A 19,245-nucleotide genomic window follows, 5' to 3' on the forward strand; every position below is an offset into this window, starting at 1 on the left:
TCTTGGCTGGCCTCGAGGTTAGCCTCTGCAAGTTCTCTAAACTTCCTCGTCTGGTTGCGGAGCGCCAGGATGTAGCGGAACACATCAGGGGGTGTCCCCCGGGGGCTTGTCTCCCAGCCCTCTTTGACCAGGCTCAGGGGCCCTCGGACGGGATGTCCGTACAGTAGTTCGAAGGGGCTGAACCCCAGAGACTTTTGGGGGACTTCTCGGTATGCGAACAGGAGGCAAGGGAGGAGGACATCCCATTTCCGGCGCAGGGGCTCTTCGAGGCCCAGGATCATTCCCTTCAGGGTTCGGTTGAAGCGTTCCACTAGGCCGTTGCCCTGGGGGTGGTAGGGGGCCGTGAACTTATACGTGACTCCGCACTGCTGCCACAGGGACTTCATGTAGCGGGATATAAAGTTAATGCCGCGATCACTCACAACCTCGCGGGGAAATCCGACACGGGAGAAGATCCCCATGAGAGCCCGGCCCACCACGGGAGCCGTCACGGTGCGGAGGGGGATGGCCTCGGGGTAGCGGGTGGCATGGTCCACCAGGACAAGGATGAATCTGTGGCCCTGGGCGGTCTTCGGATCCAGGGGTCCCACGATGTCGATGCCGACCCGCTTGAATGGGGTACTCACAACGGGGAACGGTTGTAAGGGAGCTTTGCGTTTTCCGCCACTCTTCCCACTGCCCTGGCACGTGAGGCAGGACTTGCAGTGTGCTTCTACATTCGCTCGCATCTTGGGCCAATAGAAGTGGGTCACCAATCGCTGGTATGTCTTGTCTTGGCCTAAGTGTCCTGCCAAGGGTACATCGTGGGCCAGGCCCAGGAGGAGGCTCCGGACCCGCAGGGGTACCACCAGTACTCGTGCTGCGCCTAGCTCGGCGGACTTTTGCTCGCTGTATAGGAGGCCATTGTCCCAATAGATCCAATGGGTTCCGGTTCGGTCACCGGCGGCCTGGGCCTCGGCTTGTTGTCTAAGTCCCTCGAGAGAGGGGCAGGTGGTCTGTTCCTGGCAGAACTCTTCGCGGGAGGGCCCCCCTTCGCAGCGCCACTGGGCCAACTCGGGCAGTTCTTCGAGTTCCGTCGGGGCCTCTGGGGCGGAAGGTTCCGGTCCTTCCCCTGGGTTAGTGGCTCCTTCTCCCTCGGAAGGAGGGTTGTCTGCTTCTGGTAGGGGGTCCCGGCTCTCGGGGATAGTGTTCGGTAAGAGGGCTTCACCGCCCTTGGAGGGAGGCACTCGTGCGGTCATGGAGCGCGTGGTGGCGCAGACCCATTCTGGTAGGCCCATCATCTCCAGGTGGGCTCTTCGTTCTACTTGCCTCCACGGGGAACTCTCCAGGTCGTTGCCCAGGAGGCAGTCTACGGGCTGCGAGGTCCGGACCGCTACCTTCAGTTCTCCGGAGACCCCTCCCCACTCGAAGGGCACCAGCGCCCTCTGGCAGAGGCTCTCAGAATTGTCGGAGGATAAGACCGGACAGAGGGCCCCGGTTCGGATCTGGTCTTCTGAAATTAGGCTGCAGTGGACCGCGGTGACACTCGCCCCGGTGTCGCGAAGGCCCTCGACTCGGTGGCCGTTGATGGTCACCCGCTGTCGGTATTTTTCTGTGTTGGTGGGCAAGGGTGTCCCGGGGACCATTTCTCGATCACCAGGGGAGCCCAGGGCCATGGCCGCCGGTTCCCATTCCTCGGAGTCTTCCATCTCTTCCCCCAGAGCCACGGAGGCCATCTGCCGGGCCGTGGGGTTGGTCGTTGTGGTTCGCTGATACTGGGGACACTGGGGGTCATTGGCGTAGTGTCCGGGCTGCTGGCAGCGGAAGCAGGTGATCCTAGCTCGTGGACCTGGTCGTCCTGGGGCTCCGGTGCTTGCTGGGGGCTGTGCTGAACCCGCCGCTGGTGGGCTGCTGGGGGGGCTGGTTGAGGACCCCCCGGGGAAGTCTCTTGGTCGGCCGTGGTTCCCTCCGCCCCTCTGGCGGGGGGGACCCTGACTGTGGCGGCCGTAGTCCCTCACGGGGCCCCGGGTGGCCGGGTGTTCACCCAACGATCAGCCTCAGCGGCCAGCTTCCGAGGGTCGGTGAGTTTACTGTCCAGGAGATGCTGGCGCAGTTCTATAAAGCAATTGGCCGCTAAATGTTCCCAGGCAATCAGATCGAACAGTTCTTCGAAGGTGGAGACCTTGCTGCCCTTGATCCACCCGTCCAAGGCTCGGCTGTAAAAGTTCACGTATTCTACCCACGTGGTGCCCGGTATCTTCTTGCAATCTCGGAACCGTTGTCGGTACATTTCGGGGGTGAGTCCGTACCGGCCCACGAGGGCTTCCTTCATGTGGCTGTAGGAGTTCATGACCGTGGAGGGCAGATCTAGCAGAATGTCTCTTCCTACGCTTAAGAAACGGCCCCATAGGCCAGCCCCCCAATCCTTTTGCGGGACTCGGTGAGAGGTCATGGCGACTTCGTAGGCCTTAAACCACTGCTGGATATCATCGTTCTTATAATACTCCTTTACCACATCCTTGGGGATGTGAACTTTGGTTTCCCCAGTGGGAGCGGACGGTGGATTCCCGGGTGGCTGTGACTTTTCGTTTCTAGCCCGCCACTCAATCTCCTTCAGGCCGCGTTCATGTTCTAGCTGGAGTTTCTTTTCGTCGTGCTCCCTTTGGAGTCTCTTCTCTTCGAGTTCCCCTTGTAGCCGTAACTGCTCGACGGCTAACTTCTTCTCTGCCAGTTTTATCGCTCCCTCGATTTTTAGTTTTGCCAGTTCAAGTTCGTGGTTGCGGCTTCTCTCTCGGTCCGCTAGTTCCTCGGGGGACAGGTTCCCCTCTGGCCCGTTGTTTCTCGCCGGGATGCTTGGTGGTTCATGGGTAGAATCCCCTTCCGTTTGGGTCGGGGGCGCCCCCGTCTCGACCCAGGCTTTCAGTACTTTCTGGAAGTCTTCCTTTGTGCTTAGTCCGGTGGTAGCGATGCCAAGGTCTTTGCAAAACTGTTTTAATTCTCTATGCGTGTAATAGTCCAATTGATCCTCTCGGAACGGTGAGCTTACTTCGGTACCTGCGGCACCCAGGGAGGTTTCTCCTTCCATCTCTGTTTCGTAGTGCGTCAGTCGTTCACTGCACGCTCTCTTTCGGTGTCGGCTCGGATCCCGTCGCTGCCACCAAATGTTAGAAAGGCGTTCGCCGGAGGGGGGTTCGATACACGTCTTGCCCACCCCTTTGACCCACCTCTCCCAAGTAAGCCGAACCCGGCGCGCACACCCTGAGATGCACTACGAACAGAGTGACACCACACGTATTCTTTGTAGGACGATAGGTTCTTTTATCGATGATTTCAAGGGATCTTTATGATCCAAAAGGCAAGCAGTACAGCAGTGGCACACGGTACCACAAATCGGTCGTGGGGAATGGGGGTAGCGGGACAGTCTTTCAAGATAGTGTCTCTGCGAAATACCCTGCGGAAGCTCACAATCCTCGAGCTGGAGGGTGTCGTGTCTCTGGGCGATCTCTTACCGAGTCGTCCTCAAGGGGAGCGCCGCGAGTCTCTCAGCAGGCACAGGTGGTCAGAGTTCGGGAGCCGCGATTCCGTCAGCAGGGCTCCGATGGTTCAATAGCTGGGGGCCGCGAGTCACTCAGCAGGCCTAGGTGGTTCAGTGTTCGGGAGCCGCGACTTCGTCCGCAGGGCTCAGATGGTTCAATAGCGAGAGGCCGCGAGTCACTCAGCAGGCCCAGGTGACTTCAGCGTTCAGGAGCCGCGACAGCGCCAGCAGGCTCAGATGGTTCCAGGTCTTCTCTGTCCTCGTTTCTCCGGCACCCCTTGTTATACTCCGCTGGTTCTTTGAAGTCCGGAGTGCTCGCAGAGGGGGGACTGGGGTGACGGAGGGGGTCCGGCGGGATTTCCTGCCGCTCACTTCTTTGGTCTTTTCAGGTGGGTCTGGGAGGGACCCCAGACGCTCGATAGGGGAGGCGCCTGCTCCCCAGGGGCCTGGTGGCCGATTGAGTCCTCCCGGGGAAGGCGACCCGAGGTGTGACTGGGCTGGCGCCTCTGGGTCTGGCTCGAGGGTTCCCGCTCCCTCGGTTGGGCATGCGTGGTAGGGTGTTGAGTCTGTCAGGCCTCTGGCCGGCCCGCGGATCGGGGGTGGCTGGGGCGGCCGGAGTCGGAGATGTCGTGTCTTGAGGGTGGTTGCAGGTTGGCTGGATGATGGAGAGGTAACGCCGTGAGGTCGGTCTCACAAATAGACACACAGAAACATTCTCAGATAGAATCACAGGACCAAAAACACGTATAAGCGCACACACAAACATACACATAGTCTCATAAACACACAAAAAAACACACAAAGACATTTTCAGACAGAATCACACAATCAAATACATGCACATACGCGCACACACACACACACAGAAACAAAATCATTCTCAGGCAGAATCAGATGACCACAGTCTCTCTCACACACACACACACACACACACACACACACACACACACACACACATGTACGCATGCACACACACACACACACACACACACACACACACAACCATTCTCAGGCAGACTCTCTCAACCATCGTCACACATGAACATACACCCACCCCCCACACACAGAAACACAGCCATTCTCAGACAGAATCAGATAACCACAGCCTCACACACACAAGGGCATGTATGCACACACACATAGAAACACAACCATTCTCAGGCAGAATCACATGACTACAGTCACACACATATACACACACATAAATATACATACAGAAACACAAACCAACCTAAAGATTCTCAGGCAGAATCACACTGCCTCAGTCACACACATACACACACACACAAACAGATACACATATAAATACACACACATGCACAAACATTCTCAGTCAGAATCACACGACCACAGTCCACACACACACACACATGCACACACACATACACACACATATATTCTCTGACAGAATCACATAAACAAATACACACATGTGCACAAACACACACATGTACACAAACATTCCCAGATAGAATCACACAACCACAGTGAAACACACACACATTTTCAGACAGAATCACACTTTACAAAACACACAAACACACAGAAACATAGACAAAATAATTCTCTGACAGAATCACACGATCAAATACACACACACATGGGCACACAGGCAAACACACACAAACACAAACATTCCCAGACATAATCACACAACAGCAGTCAAAGACACACATCCACAAACATTCTCAGATAGAATCAGTATCAAAACAAACATGTCCACAAACAAACATACACATATCCTCACAAACACTCAGAAACACAGACAAAAACATTTTCAGACATAATCAGACGATCAAATACATGCACATATGTGCATGCACACAAACACATACACAAACACTCAACCACACAGACATAACCATATACGAGCACACCAAAATAGATACATACAGACATGCAGAAAAAGCATGATTTAGGACCAAGAGTCCCATTAAAGCTGTGCATTGGTGCACTTTCCCACCATTGTCGGGGGGTCCTCATCAAACAGTGCTCCACCTACTTGATCAGTGACAGAACCTTGGTCACACTGACGTGTCCCTGAAGACCCAGCAGGCTTGGATGAGATGTCACGGCTCAGCTCTCTTGGTACCTGTGGATGATATGTCATGGCTCAGCTCTCCCTGGTATCCATGTATCTGTGGATGAGATGTCATGGCTCAGCTCTCCCTGGTATCTGTGGATTAGATGTCATGGCTCAGCTCTCCCTGGTGTCCGTGTACCTGTGGAAGATATGTCATGGCTCAGCTCTCCCTGGTATCTGTGGATGAGATGTCATGGCTCAGCTCTCCCAGGTATCGGTGGATGAGATGTCATGGCTCAGCTCTCCCTGGTATCTGTGGATGAGATGTCATGTCTCAGCTCTCCCTGGTATCTGTGGATGATATGTCATGGCTCAGCTCTCCCTGGTATCTGTGGATGAGATGTCATGGCTCAGCTCTCCCTGTTATCTGTAGATGAGATGTCATGGCTCAGCTCTCCCTGGTATCTGTGGATGATATGCCATGGCTCAGCTCTCCCTGGTGTCCGTGTATCTGTGGATGAGATGTCATGGCTCAGCTCTCCTTGGTATCTGTGGATGAGATGTCATGGCTCAGCTCTCCCTGGTATCGGTGGATGAGATGTCATGGCTCAGCTCTCCCTAGTATCGGTGGATGAGATGTCATGGCTCAGCTCTCCCTGGTATCTGTGGATGAGATGTCATGGCTCAGCTCTCCCTGGTATCTGTGGATGAGATGTCATGGCTCAGCTCTCCTTTGTATCTGTGGATGAGATGGCATGGCTCAGCTCTCCCTGGTATCGGTGGATGAGATGTCATGGCTCAGCTCTCCCTGGTATCGGTGGATGAGATGTCATGGCTCAGGTCTCCTTGGTATCTGTGGATGAGATGTCATGGCTCAGCTCTCCCTGGTATCGGTGGATGAGATGTCATGGCTCAGCTCTCCCTGGTATCTGTGGATGAGATGTCATGGCTCAGCTCTCCCTGGTATCGGTGGATGAGATGTCATGGCTCAGCTCTCCCTGGTATCGGTGGATGAGATGTCATGGCTCAGGTCTCTCTGGTATCTGTGGATGAGATGTCATGGCTCAGCTCTCCCTGGTATCTGTGGATGAGATGTCATGGCTCAGCTCTCCCTGGTATCTGTGGATGATATGTCATGGCTCAGCTCTCCCTTGTATCCGTGTATCTGTGGATGAGATGTCATGGTTCAGCTCTCCCTGGTATCTGTGGATGATATGCCATGGCTCAGCTCTCCCTGGTGTCTGTGTATCTGTGGATGAGATGTCATAGCTCAGCTCTCCCTGGTATCTGTGGATGAGATTTCATGGCTCAGCTCTCCTTGGTACCGGTGGATGATATGTCATGGCCCAGCTCTCCCTGGTATCTGAGGATGAGATGTCATGGCTCAGCTCTCCCTGGTATCTGTGGACGATATGTCATGGCTCAGCTCTCCCTGGTATCTGTGGATGATATGTCATGGATCAGCTCTCCCTGTTATCTGTAGATGAGATGTCACGGCTCAGCTATCCCTGGTATCTGTGGATGATATGCCATGGCTCAGCTCTCCCTGGTGTCCGTGTATCTGTGGATGAGATGTCATGGCTCAGCTCTCCTTGGTATCTGTGGATGAGATGTCATGGCTCAGCTCTCACTGGTATCGGTGGTGGATGAGATGTCATGGCTCAGCTCTCCCTGGTATCTGTGGATGAGATGTCATGGCTCAGGTCTCTCTGGTATCTGTGGATGAAATGTCATAGCTCAGCTCTCCCTGGTATCGGTGGATGAGATGTCATGGCTCAGCTCTCCCTGGTATCGGTGGATGAGATGTCATGGCTTAGCTCTCCCTGGTATCTGTGGATGAGATGTCATGGCTCAGCTCTCCCTGGTATCTGTGGATGAGATGTCATGGCTCAGCTCTCCCTGGTATCTGTGGATGAGATGTCATTGCTCAGCTCTCCCTGGTATCTGTGGATGATATGTCATGGCTCAGCTCTCTCTGGTACCTGTGGATGAGATGTCACGGCTCAGCTCTCCCTGTTATCTGTAGATGAGATGTCATGGCTCAGCTCTCCCTGGTATCTGTGGATGATATGCCATGGCTCAGCTCTCCCTGGTGTCCGTGTATGAGATGTCATGGCTCAGCTCTCCCTGGTATCTGTGGATGAGATGTCATGGCTCAGGTCTCTCTGGTATCTGTGGATGAGATGTAATGGCTCAGCTCTCCCTGGTATCGGTGGATGAGATGTCATGGCTCAGCTCTCCCTGGTATCGGTGGATGAGATGTCATGGCTCAGCTCTCCCTGGTATCTGTAGATGAGATGTCATGGCTCAGCTCTCCCTGGTATCTGTTCTGTGGATGAGATATCATGGCTCAGCTCTCCCTGGTATCTGTGAATGAGATGTCATGGCTCAGGTCTCTTTGGTATCTGTGGATGAGATGTCATGGCTCAGCTCTCCCTGGTATCTGTGGATGAGATGTCATGGCTCAGCTCTCCCTGTGGTGAGATGTCATGGCTCAGATCTCCCTGGTATGTGGATGAGATGTCACGGCTCAGCTCTCCTTGGTATCTGTGGATGAGATGTCATGGCTCAGCTCTTGCTGGTCTCTGTGGATGAGATGTCAGGGTTCAGCTGTCCCTGGTATCTGTGGATGAGATGTCATGGCTCAGCTCTCCCTGGTATCTGTGGATGAGATGTCATGGCTCAGCTCACCCTGGTATCTGTAGATGAGATGTCACGGCTCAGCTCTCCCTGGTATCTGTGGATGATATGCCATGGCTCAGGTCTCCCTGGTGTCCGTGTATCTGTGGATGAGATGTCATGGCTCAGCTCTCCCTGGTATCTGTGGATGAGATTTCATGGCTCAGCTCTCCTTGGTATCTGTGGATGAGATGTAATGGCTCAGCTCTCCCTGGTATCAGTGGATGAGATGTCATGGCTCAGCTCTCCCTGGTATCTGTGGATTAGATGTCATGGCTCAGGTCTCTCTGGTATCTGTGGATGAGATGTCATGACTCAGCTCTCCCTGGTATCGGTGGATGAGATGTCATGGCTCAGCTCTCCCTGGTATCGGTGGATGAGATGTCATGGCTCAGCTCTCCCTGGTATCTGTGGATGAGATGTCATGGCTCAGCTCTCGCTGGTATCTGTGGATGAGATGTCATGGCTCAGTTCTCCCTGGTATCTGTGGATGAGATGTCACGGCTCAGCTCTCCCTGGTATCTGTGGATGAGATGTCACGGCTCAGCTCTCCCTGGTATCTGTGGATGAGATGTCACGGCTCAGCTCTCCCTGGTATCTGTGGATGAGATGTCATGGCTCAGCTCTCGCTGGTATCTGTGGATGAGAGGTCATGGCTCAAATCTATCTGGTATCCGTGTGTCTGTGGATGGGATGTTATGGCTCAGCTCTCTCTGGTATCTGTGTATCTGTGGTTGAGATGTCATGGCTCAGCTCTCCCTGGTATCTGTGGACGAGATGTCATGGCTCAGCTCTCTCTGGTATCTGTGGATGAGATGTCATGGCTCAGTTCTCACTGGTATCGGTGGATGAGATGTCATGGCTCAGCTCTCCCTGGTATCTGTGGATGAGATGACTAGCTTAAGTTGACCAAAGTGATGCAGTACTCAAAGTAGTTCTGTCACAGACACCTTGTAGGTGTATTCATGAAGCCCTCACCCACCAACCTAGTTGGTGGCATGCTTCATCATCGGGCCCACCCAGTGACACCTAGTATGTCCCGGGTGTGCTACGACGCCTGATTACAGCGGAGCTGGTATATTGCTGAGAGTGCAGTGAGGTTGGGTGAATTGTGATTTAAAACGGCTTGGTGGTGGTCCCAGTACCCAAGGGTAAATTAAATTTTAATAACTGGGCCGACACCAGCGGTTAAAAGTAAGGCTACAGGACGTGTAAGGGTGGAAAGTTACTGCCCCCTGCGTCCTTCAGATGGTCGACATGTTTCAGCCAGTGCCTTAGAGTATTCTGGCTTTCCTCAGGACCGTTTTTAAAAGGGTGTGGTGAAAATAAAACAGACTTAGTGTTGTGGTACAGACTATGTGATACACTCACTAAGGCGTTTTTCTATGTGTGAGAGGGGGATTCCCTTCTCATGCATACCTGTACAAACAAACATTAAAAACAAGGACAAAACATTTGTAGAGAGAGTCAGTAGTCAATTTAGACATCCGGTCAACAATGCTTAGGTGGCCGGCACTATAGTGCATGGTGAGAGGACTATAGTCGGTGTTGGACAGGCCACATGAAGGGCTTGCTCCCTCCCCGCATGACAAGGCCCAAGCCCCGGACTCCCAGGTGTTACCCACAAGGGCAACCCGCACCCCGTCCCCCAACGGAACTCCTGCCCCCGGACATCCATGTATCATGGGGCCGAACCACTACCGGCTCCCCCGGCCGGATCAGCCGCCATCATGGACACTGCGCCACGAGGCCGCGTGGCCTCAGCTCGACCCTAACCCTGGGCCTGGCCCGGCCCCGACATCCCGGCACCACCCTCCAGCCAGGAGGTGAACGGACCACTTGGCAGGTCAATGGGAGAAAGAAGTGTCGATGGCTCTCCCCCGCCAGGTGCCGATCGCCCTCCAGCTCCCCCAGGCGCTGGCTCCACCCCCTGCTGGGTGTCTGGACTCCCTCATCCCGGACCCCCCGACCTCCAAGTGCGAGGGTCCGGACATCAAAGGGCGCCAGACCTATAACTAGGGAAGCTCCAGAGCAGGAAGGCAGTTGTATCCTGGAGTCGAGAGACACCGAGAAGAACTCAGCCTTGACGGACTACTGGCGCTGCCGTAGCTCTGCCTTGTGAATTATCGTCCTGCCTGCTGGCGCTGCCACGGCCTTCTGCATCATCCATCCTCATCGGGACCTGCTGGCGCTGCCGCGGACCGTTGTAACGACCACCTTCATCGGGACCTGCTGGCGCTGCCGCGGACCGTGTAACGACCACCTTCACCGGGACCTGCTGGCGCTGCCGCGGACCGTATAACGACCACCTTCATCGGGACCTGCTGGCGCTGCCGCGGACCGTATAACGACCACCTTCATCGGGACCTGCTGGCGCTGCCGCGGACCGTGTAACGACCACCTTCACCGGGACCTGCTGGCGCTGCCGCGGCCCGTCCAAGCTAGACCACCGAGCTCGAGGATTGTGAGCTATCCACCATACCATCTCAGCTACCAGATTGGTAACCAGACTGTCCCGCTACCCCCTTTTCCCAAACCAAGAGACTAGAGTCGAGGGGACCCCTGAGTCCAGACCTCCTTGTACCATTTCATCGTACCTTAAGAAATCACCTATAAAGAACGTTAAATCTTATCCTTGTGTGGTGTGTATCTGTGGGGGGGAAGTTACTCATCTGTACGATCGCTGGAGACGGCTCTCCCCGGAGACCTCTCCCCTTGTCCTCGGCCGACCCCCCCGGTCCGTCTAACATTGGTGGCCAGCGGCGCGATCCGAATCAACGCGTAATCGTACAGAGAGTAGCTCACCCCACGACAAAACCACGATGTCAACCAAAGAGAGCGGATCCACCGAGAAATTCCAGATGGATAAATTGGAAGAGTATAGCCATCGTGAACTGAAACAATTCTGCATGGAACTAGGCATTGCTACCACCGGCCTGAGTACCAAAGACGATTTTAAGCACGCCATTGAGTCGTGGGCAGAAACCGGGGTCGCCGGATCCCCAGACCAAAACGGTGCAGCATCGGAGAGGAACGCCACGGCTCCCGAGGAGCGAGGAACGGGCCTCTCGCAGGAAGAGATCCAAGAAAGAGAAAAAAACAGATTACATGAGTTGGAAATGGCACGACTCAAAATGGACGGTGAACTAAAATTAGCCGAGCAAAAACTGAACCTAGAACATCTGCGGCTCCGAGAAGAACGGGAAGAAAAACAGAGGCAGAGAGAGCTCGAAGAAAAAAGACTAACATTCGAACACGAGCGCAAACTGGCAGAAATAGAACTACGGAAGCAGAACAAAGAACCGGAGGTGCCCGAGCGACCGCGCACCCCGGGAGCAACCGAAAAGAAAGTCCACATCCCAAAGGATGTTGTCCGAGAGTATGTCCGAGAGGATGACATACAACAGTGGTTCAAAGCCTACGAGATCGCCATGACCTCCCACCGGATCGATCGGAGTGACTGGGGAGCCGGCCTATGGGGGAGGTTCGTCAACGAAGGCCGCGATGCCCTACTGCAGCTCCCAGACCATCAGATGTCATCCTATGACCACATGAAGGCTGCCCTCCTCACCCGATATGGGCTCACACCCGAAATGTACCGCCAGAGGTTTCGGGACTGCACCCGGATCCCGGGTACAACGTGGGTGGAATATGTCAACTATTTCAGCCGAGCCTTCGAGGGTTGGATCAAGGGAAGCCACGTAACGACCTACGAGCAACTTTTTAATCTCATGGTGTGGGAGCACCTGTCTAACAACTGCTTCGTCGAGCTCAGGCAGCACCTCCTCGACAGTAAATTGACTGACCCACGGCAACTCGCCGCCGAAGCTGACCGGTGGGAAAGCACCCGAGTGGGCCGGAGAGGGCCACACGAGCAAAACCGGAACAACCAAGGTCAGCACCGTCCCCGAGGAGGAGGAGGAGGCCAGGGGCGAGGGAGAGACACCGTCCCGGCCACTCCCGCGGCCAGCACCCCGCCCCCGGCCGGCCGGGGCAACCCCCCGATGCGCCCGGGGTTCCGAGCCAACGTCACGTGTCACCGATGCCAGCGAGTCGGCCACTACGCCAATGACCCGAACTGCCCGCAGAACCAAACGCCAAAACCCCGCCAGGTAGCTGCCGCCGCCCTGGGGGGAGAACAAATCTCCGAGGAACAAGAAGAATATGAGCAGGCCCAACAAGAGTGGGAACCGGCCGCCATGGTTCTAGCGTGCCTAGGGGGAAAAGACATGGTCCCGCGGGCTCCCCTACCCGCCAACACCAGAAAATATAGCCAGTGGGTGAACATTAATGGGCGCCTGGCCGAAGCCCTACGTGACACAGGGGCCAGTGTGACGGCCGTCCGCTGTCACCTGGTAAAACCAGAGCAGATCCTGCCGAACATTCTCTGCCCCGTCCGCTCAGCCGACAATTCCGAGAGTCTATGTCGGATGGCCTGCGTCCCCTTCGAATGGGGAGGGGTCTCCGGCATGTTGAAGGTGACGGTCCGGGATGATGCCCCCGTGGACTGTCTCCTGGGGAATGATCTTGAGAGTTCCCCGTGGGCCGCCGTCGAAAGAAGAGAGCACCTGGGGATGCTGGGCCTTCCGGACTGGGCGTGCGTAACCACCCGGTCCATGGCCGCCCGTGCCATCCCCCGACCAGAAGAACCAGAATGGCCTGCACCTCCTCCCCCGATCGCTCCAGTAGAGGACACCGACTATACCGACCCCCCAGAGCCAACCCCCGAAGGGGTCGCCCAGCCCCAGGACCTTCCCGGCCTGGCTCAGTGGCGTCAAGAAGGGGGGCCCACCCAGGAACAGTTCCGCCAGGAGCAGAAGACCTTTCCCTCCCTCGAGGGACTCCGCCAGCAAGCCATCGCCCAGAGCGCAGGGGACTCCACCGGAGCCCATTGGGTCTATTGGGATAACGACCTGTTATACAGTGAACAGAGAATCGCGGAGTTAGGGGCCAGTCGAGTGCTGGTGGTGCCCCTCCGTTTCAGAGACTTCCTGCTAAATTTGGCCCACGATGTCCCCCTGGATGGACACCTGGGCCAGGACAAAACCTACAGTCGCCTGGTGACCCACTTTTTCTGGCCGAGGATGCGAAACGACGTCCTCAACCACTGCCGGTCCTGCCCCACGTGCCAGGCCAGCGGGAAGAGCGGCCGCAAGCTCAAAGCACCTCTGCAACCCTTCCCAGTGGTCACCACCCCGTTCGAGAGGGTAGGAATAGACATTGTGGGGCCCCTGGACCCCCGCACAGCACAAGGACATCGGTTCATCCTGGTACTGGTGGACCACGCCACCCGCTACCCCGATGCTGTGCCCCTGCGAACTGTAACAGCTCCGGTGGTCGGCCGGGCCTTAATGGGGATCTTCTCCCGGGTGGGCTTCCCCCGAGAAGTCGTCAGCGACCGAGGCACAAACTTTAACTCGAAATATATGAAGTCCCTCTGGCAACAGTGCGGGGTCACCTACCGATTCACGACCCCCTATCATCCTCAAGGGAACGGACTAGTTGAGCGATTCAACCGCACACTCAAGGGAATGATTGGGGGATTGGAAGAGCCCCTCCGTCGCCAGTGGGATGTACTACTTCCGTGCCTCCTCTTCGCCTATCGAGAAGTTCCCCAGAAGTCCCTCGGTTTTAGCCCTTTCGAACTCCTGTACGGGCACCCTGTGCGAGGGCCCCTCAGCCTAGTCAGAGAAGGTTGGGAGATGGCCCCCCTAAAGACCCCTCCAGACGTCTTCAAGTACCTCCTGGCACTACGCAATCAGACCCGGCGATTCAGGGAAATGGCAAAAGCGAATCTTGAGGCCAGTCAGGAGGACATGAAAAAATGGTACGATCAGAATGCCTCCTCCGTCGAATTCGAACCTGGTCAACAAGTGTGGGTGATGTCCCCCACCGAACCATGTGCCTTGCAAGACAAGTGGACGGGGCCCTTCAAAGTGGTCGAACGCAAGAGCCCCGTCACCTATCTCATCGATATGGAGTCTCCCCGGAACCCCCTCCGGGTCCTCCACACCAACAGACTCAAACCCCACTTTGTGCGCTCGGAACTCAGCCTCCTGATGGCTACAGACAGTGGGGCAGAAGAAGACTCCGAGCCTCTCCCTGATCTCCTGAAGACTCAGGAGAAAGACGGTTCCGTGGACGGGGTCCGGCTCTCCGATGCCCTCACTCCAGAGCAACGCCAAGGCTGCCGGGACCTCCTGCTGCAGTTTGCTACTCTGTTTTCCCTCACCCCAGGGGTCACCCCCTGGTGCTTGCACGACGTGGACACTGGGGACAGTCCCCCTATCCGACACCGGGCCTACCGCGTACCAGATCGGGTGCGGGCCTGCATCCAAGAGGAAGTGTCCAAGATGCTCACGCTCGGGGTCATCGAGCCCTCGGACAGCCCCTGGGCCAGCCCGGTCGTGCTGGTCCCCAAAGCCGCTGCCCCCGGCACCACTCCTGAACTCCGATTCTGCGTCGACTATCGGGGCTTGAACGCTGTCACCAGCACCGACGCTCATCCCATCCCCCGAGCGGATGAATTGATCGACCGCATGGGGGCTTCCCGCTACCTCAGCATCTTCGACCTGACAGCGGGCTACTGGCAGATCGGTCTCACACCCCGGGCCCAAGAACGGTCCGCCTTTTCTACCCCCGATGGCCACTACCACTTCAAGGTCATGCCCTTCGGCAGGAAGAATGCCCCAGCTACTTTTCAGCGACTAGTGAACCAGGTCTTGGCGGGGCTCGAAGAGTTCAGCGCCGCCTACCTGGACGACATCGCTGTATACAGCCGCCACTGGTCCGACCACCTCCACCACCTCCGAGAGGTCCTGCAAGCCCTCCAGCGGGCCGGCCTCACAATCAAGGCCGGCAAGTGCCAAATTGGTCAGGGGTCCGTGACCTACCTCGGACACCAGGTGGGAAGCGGTCTGGTGGCCCCTCTGCAACTCAAAATCGCTGCCATCCAGTCCTGGCAACCCCCAGTCACGCAGACCGAGGTCCGAGCCTTCTTGGGACTCACCGGCTACTACCGGCGGTTCGTGAGGGACTATGGCAGCATTGTGGGGCCCCTCACGGGTCTCACGTCCAAAAACCACCCGAAGAAGATTAACTGGACCCCCGACTGTCAAGCGGCCTTCGAGAAGCTGAAAGCCGCCCTGTGCACCGCCCCTGTGCTCCAGGCCCCCGATTACAGTCGGGAATTCATTGTGCAAACGGACGCCTCCGACCACGGCATCGGGGCGGTTCTCTCCCAGCTGAACCCCGAGGGTCTTGACCAGCCGGTGGCCTTCATCAGCAGACGCCTCCTGGCCCGAGAACAGCGCTGGAGCACAATCGAGAGGGAGGCCTTCGCAGTAGTGTGGGCCCTCAAAAAGCTCCGGCCCTATCTCTTCGGTACCCACTTCCGGGTGCAAACCGATCATCGACCCCTGCAGTGGCTAATGCAGATGCGGGGGGAAAACCCAAAACTATTGCGCTGGTCCATCTCCCTGCAGGGGATGGACTTCACTGTGGAACATCGACCGGGCCAAGACCACGCCAACGCAGATGGCCTGTCACGCTTTTTCCGCCTCGATGAGGAGAGTCCCCAAGAGGATGGGTGACTCTCCCCGCCTTCAGCTGGGGGGGACGCATGTTGGACAGGCCACATGAAGGGCTTGCTCCCTCCCCGCATGACAAGGCCCAAGCCCCGGACTCCCAGGTGTTACCCACAAGGGCAACCCGCACCCCGTCCCCCAACGGAACTCCTGCCCCCGGACATCCATGTATCATGGGGCCGAACCACTACCGGCTCCCCCGGCCGGATCAGCCGCCATCGTGGACACTGCGCCACGAGGCCGCGTGGCCTCAGCTCGACCCTAACCCTGGGCCTGGCCCGGCCCCGACATCCCGGCACTACCCTCCACCCAGGAGGTGAACGGACCACTTGGCAGGTCAATGGGAGAAAGAAGTGTCGATGGCTCTCCCCCGCCAGGTGCCGATCGCCCTCCAGCTCCCCCAGGCGCTGGCTCCACCCCCTGCTGGGTGTCTGGACTTCCTCATCCCGGACCCCCCGACCTCCAAGTGCGAGGGTCCGGACATCAAAGGGCGCCAGACCTATAACTAGGGCAGCTCCAGAGCAGGAAGGCAGTTGTATCCTGGAGTCGAGAGACACCGAGAAGAACTCAGCCTTGACGGACTACTGGCGCTGCCGTAGCTCTGCCTTGTGAATTATCGTCCTGCCTGCTGGCGCTGCCACGGCCTTCTGCATCATCCATCCTCATCGGGACCTGCTGGCGCTGCCGCGGACCGTTGTAACGACCACCTTCATCGGGACCTGCTGGCGCTGCCGCGGACCGTGTAACGACCACCTTCACCGGGACCTGGTGGCGCTGCCGCGGACCGTATAACGACCACCTTCATCGGGACCTGCTGGCGCTGCCGCGGACCGTGTAACGACCACCTTCACCGGGACCTGCTGGCGCTGCCGCGGCCCGTCCAAGCTAGACCACCGAGCTCGAGGATTGTGAGCTATCCACCATACCATCTCAGCTACCAGATTGGTAACCAGACTGTCCCGCTACCCCCTTTTCCCAGACCAAGAGACTAGAGTCGAGGGGACCCTTGAGTCCAGACCTCCTTGTACCATTTCATCGTACCTTAAGAAATCACCTATAAAGAACGTTAAATCTTATCCTTGTGTGGTGTGTATCTGTGGGGGGGAAGTTACTCATCTGTACGATCGCTGGAGACGGCTCTCCCCGGAGACCTCTCCCCTTGTCCTCGGCCGACCACCCCGGTCCGTCTAACATCGGCTAGGTGTGGTGGTACTGGTGGTGCCATCAGAGTGAAAGTACGCAACTAATTAAGAGCGTGGTGTGGCTAAAACACGGAAATCACACTGAAGGCAGGTGACTTAGTGTAGCAGGGCGCAAGGAAAATGTTCTTACGCTTTGGGTTATTAGCCAAGGCTTCCTGGAGGGAAGCGGTAATGGGATGACCCTATGAGAGAAAAAGAGATAGGCTGTGGGAGTTAGGGACCTGTGAGGGAAAAAGCGCTTACCCAGTTTGTTGTTTGGAGGCTTGTCAGGATTGTCATACTCACAGTCTTTCTGGTCAGTGCCTGCCTTGTACCTGTTGTCCCGCCGTCGTCCTCCGGTAGAAAGAGCCTCTCGGCGTGTGGGCTTTTTATACTGAGGTTAACGAGGTAGCACCGCCCCTAGATGTAGTTGCTGCTCATGCTCGTAGTTTGCACACTAGTCTCTCGTGCATGTTCAGTGTATCAGCGGGTTATTGCTCATGCTCATGAATTGCACACTAGTTCCTCGCACATGCTCAGTGTGAGTGCTTGATTTACAATGTAGGAGATTTGCACACTAGTCTCTCATGCATGCTCAGTGTATCAGCGGGTTGTTGCTCATGCTCATGAATTGCACACTAGTTTCTCGCACATGCTCAGTGTGAGTGCATGATTTACAATGTAGGAGATTTGTACTCCTGCCTTTGGCATACGCTCAGTTTGATAGTGCGATTGCGTGAAGGTATATGTAAAAACTAGATTATGAAAAAACTACAATATGCCGCCAATGATACGGGGTAGGGGGCAACACCAGTGTTAGGTGTGGCGTGGTCTTATATGCGCAGGCGCTAAGGGTTCAGTGTTGGTTATGTGTGCGTTAATGCTGGGAAAACATGCCTGCGGGACGCGCCGCCTCCCAGAGTGGTTCGGCCCATGAATTACTGTTAAGTGCGCGCAGCGCGCTAAGGTTGACATGGCAGAATGGGTGGGGTTGAAGCTTGTGCCCACGATGTTGGCAGTTTGGTGGTACACACAAGAGGGAGCATGATCAATAATTGTGTCCAGGGGGACTATGGCACGGGGGGCAACTGCGCACAGGCCAGGTGATGTGTGGGTCTAGGGTGTGACTGAGTTCCACGGTATGGCATCGTTGAGGCCATTGGTTTGGGTGGAAAGACGATATATCCAACGTTGTTCCTTGCTGAGTAATTTCTTCTCATTATCCACTGCCAGTTCCGGTAGTTGTTCAATGATGGTCCAGGTCAGGTCATTGGGAGTGTGTCCCTGGGTGATGAAATGACTGGTCAGTTTGCTAATGTTCTTCTTGCACCTGATTGTGCTCCTGTGTTCTGTTATTCTAGTTCTTATTTTGCGGGCGGTCATCCCAATGTATCGGAGGCCGCAGCTGCATGTAAGTAGGTAGATCACGTTACGTGAATTACAGTTTGTGTGGCTGCGTTGAGTCCACACTTTGTCTGGTTCTAATATCAGTGTTTTCGTATGGCTGGTGAGATGGCACACGCTACAATCATTGCATGGGTAGTGTCCAGAGATCTTAGGTAGGCCCCACACATTCAGGATAGTGTTGGGTTCTCTGTTGGTCAGGGGTCTGGGGCGGGTGCTCACAAGTTGGTCTTTCAGGTTGTTGCACCTTTTGTAGGCAAACCTGGGGGTTTCCCATTGTCGTTGTCCAGAGTTTAGAATTTTCCAGTTTTTGCGTATGAGTTTCGCCACCTCATTGGAAGCTGTGTTGAATGTGGTGACACACGTGATGGGTTGGCCACTTTTGTCCTTGGGTACCGTTTCCAGGAGAGCCTCCCTATTTTGGTTCCTGGCTCTTTTCTTGGTTTTGTTGATGATGGCACGGGGGTAGCCTCTTTCCTCCAGTTTCTTAGACAAATCTGCCGACTGATTTTTGTAGTCAGTTACTTGAGTGCAATTTCTGCGTATACGCAGGAATTGCCCAAATGGTAGGTTTTCCCTTAGAGGGCGGGGATGGAAACTTGTGTAATGAAGGAGTGACTTCCTTGAGGTAGGCTTGTAATAGGTCGTAGTGATCAGTTGGCCATCTTTGGCCCATATGTTCAGATCAAGGAATGCCAGGTGGCTTGCACTCGAGGTGCTTGTGAATTTCAGGTATGGGTCTCTTTCATTGAGCCAAGTGAGGAAAAGTTGTAGAGTTGTTTCTGATCCCTGCCAGATCATAAGGATGTCGTCCATATATCGACGCCAGGTGAGAATATTCCTGGTATAGGGATTGGT

This window comes from Triturus cristatus, chromosome 6, assembly GCF_964204655.1.
Source record: "Triturus cristatus chromosome 6, aTriCri1.1, whole genome shotgun sequence".
In the NCBI taxonomy this organism is placed as follows: domain Eukaryota; kingdom Metazoa; phylum Chordata; class Amphibia; order Caudata; family Salamandridae; genus Triturus; species Triturus cristatus.